This window comes from Solanum lycopersicum, chromosome 2 (assembly GCF_036512215.1).
Source record: "Solanum lycopersicum chromosome 2, SLM_r2.1".
NCBI classification, from domain to species: domain Eukaryota; kingdom Viridiplantae; phylum Streptophyta; class Magnoliopsida; order Solanales; family Solanaceae; genus Solanum; species Solanum lycopersicum.
In genome coordinates this window covers 1,030,527-1,033,026 of record NC_090801.1, presented here as the reverse complement: position 1 = coordinate 1,033,026, position 2,500 = coordinate 1,030,527, and positions in this window count along the sequence as shown.

The following is a 2,500-nucleotide window of genomic DNA, read 5'->3' as shown; positions in this document are numbered from 1 at the left end:
GTACCTTTGTCTCAACTTTGTCCTGTTGGCAGACAAGGCACGTTCGAACATATGCCTCAACGTCATCCCGCATCCGAGGCCAGTAGTATGACGCTTCCAGTAATGCTAAGGTTCTCTTCTGTCCTGGGTGACCAGCCCAAGCAGAATCGTGACCTTCCTTCATCAAGGTACGCCGAAGGCTAGCCCACTTCGGGACGTACACGCGCCTACCTGTTGTATATAGCAGACCGTCTTCCTCCCAGAACTTCTTAGTCTTGCCTTGCTGGGCCAAGGCAAATAGCTGTTTGGCAACGGGGTCATGTTGCAACCCCTGCTTAATGTCTTCAACAATTGAGCTGCTGCTTGAGCTCACAATAGCTGCTAATGAAGCCCTGCGGCTAAGGGCATCAGCCACCACGTTCGCTTTCCCTGGCTTATACTCCAGAGTAAAGTCGAACTCTGCTAAGTAATCTTGCCATCGAGCCTGCTTGGCAGATAGCTTCTTTTGGGTCTGGAAATAGGTCGTCGCGACGTTGTCCGTCTTGACGACAAAATGAGCCCCCAACAAGTAGTGGCGCCACGTTCTCAGGCAGTGCACCACAGCAGTCATCTCCTTCTCATGTGCTGAGTACCGCTGCTCCGCTTCATTCAGTTTCCGACTCTCATAGGCTATCGGGTGGCCCTCTTGCATTAGGACGCCACCGATAGCGAAGTCTGATGCATCCGTGTGGATTTCGAATGGCTTTGAGAAGTCTGGCAAGGCCAACACAGGCTCTTGCGCCACAGCCAACTTCAGCCTCTCAAAGGCAGCTTGGCAAGCTGCCGACCAATTCCAGGCACGGTCCTTTTTCAGCAAGTCTGTGAGAGGTGCTGCAATTGCGGAATAATTGAAGATGAAGCGCCGGTAGTAATTGGCCAGACCAAGGAAGGACCTCAGTTCTGGTACCTTCGTTGGTGCTTCCCAGTTGTTGATAGCAGCTATCTTGTCGCTATCCATTTGAATCTTGCCATGGCTGATAGTGTGCCCAAGGAAACGGACAATTGGTTGTGCAAAACTGCACTTCTCACGCTTCACGTACAGCTCGTTATCGCGCAGAATCTTGAACACCTTGCACAAGTGTTCTACGTGGTCTTCCATGTTGTCGCTGTAGACAACAATATCGTCCAGGTAAACCACAACAAACTGGTCCAAGTAGGAGTGGAACAGTCTATTCATCAATGTGCAGAACGTCGCTGGTGCGTTTGTCAATCCAAATGGCATTACCAGCCAATCGAACGCCCCATAACGCGTTACACAAGCAGTCTTCGGCTCATCACCATCGGCAATCCGAACCTGATGATAGCCTCTCCTCAAATCCATCTTGGTGAACACCTTCGCCTGTCCCAACCGGTCAAATAAATCTGCAATCAAAGGCACGGGATATTTGTTCTTTACCGTGACCTTATTGAGAGCCCGGTAGTCGATGCACAATCGCAGCGTCCCGTCCTTCTTCTTTTGGAATAGCACAGGTGCACCAAACGGTGCCTTGGACGGCCGGATGTGTCCAGCGTCCAGCAACTCCTTGAGCTGCTTTCTTAGCTCCTCTAGTTCCGGAGGCGCCATTCGATAAGGTGTCATGGCAGGCGGCTTTGCCCCTGGAACTAGTTCAATTTGATGGTCGACTTCCCTCCGGGGCGGCAGCCGTTGGGGAAGTTCTGCTGGCATAACGTCCTTGTTGGTGTCAAGGACGTGTTCGATGCAAGGCGGCAATGGAACTGCCTCATCGCAGCTCCCAGTGTCTTCAATCAGGGTGGCAATAAATGTTGGCTCGCCTCTTTTGAACCCCTTTATGATCTGCATTGCTGACAAATGCATTCCAGTTTGTGGTACCCGAATAAGGGGTACCACGCAGGACCCTCCAACGTCGCTAATGTGTAGCTGATTATGGCGCGGCGAGATGAAGGCATTGACTTCATACCAAAAGTCAAGTCCGAGGATGACATCAAAAACATCCATTGGCGCTATCGTAAAATCAGTCTGCCCAGCCCATTCTCCTAACTCAATTGGAACTGCAGCCGCAAACCCATTAACAGTAGTAGGAGTGGCGTTAACGGTCTTCAGCTTGGTATTGCTGGCAACATAATTTAGACCCAACTCCTTGGCCTTCCGCTCAGTCACAAAATTGTGAGTTGCCCCTGTGTCTACCATGATCCGTACGTCGCTACCATTTAGCTTAGCATCGACGAACAATGACTCACGAGGTCTGACTCCAACTGGTTTGGCAGCCAGGGCAGCAATGGAGATATGGCTGATCAGCGCCATGTGATTGAACATGCCTACGGCCACGTTCTTGCCTTTGTCAGCTCCGCTGCTCTGCCCACGTTTCTCACCGGCAGAAGTTCCTGCTGGCGCCGCAGCCTTCTCTTGCTGCTTCTCGGCAGCTACCATGGCACTCAGCTTCCTCAAAGATGGGCAGTACCTGGCAGCATGGGTTGTCTCCCCACAGATGTAACAGCCTTCCCTCTGAGGCGCACCCCTCTT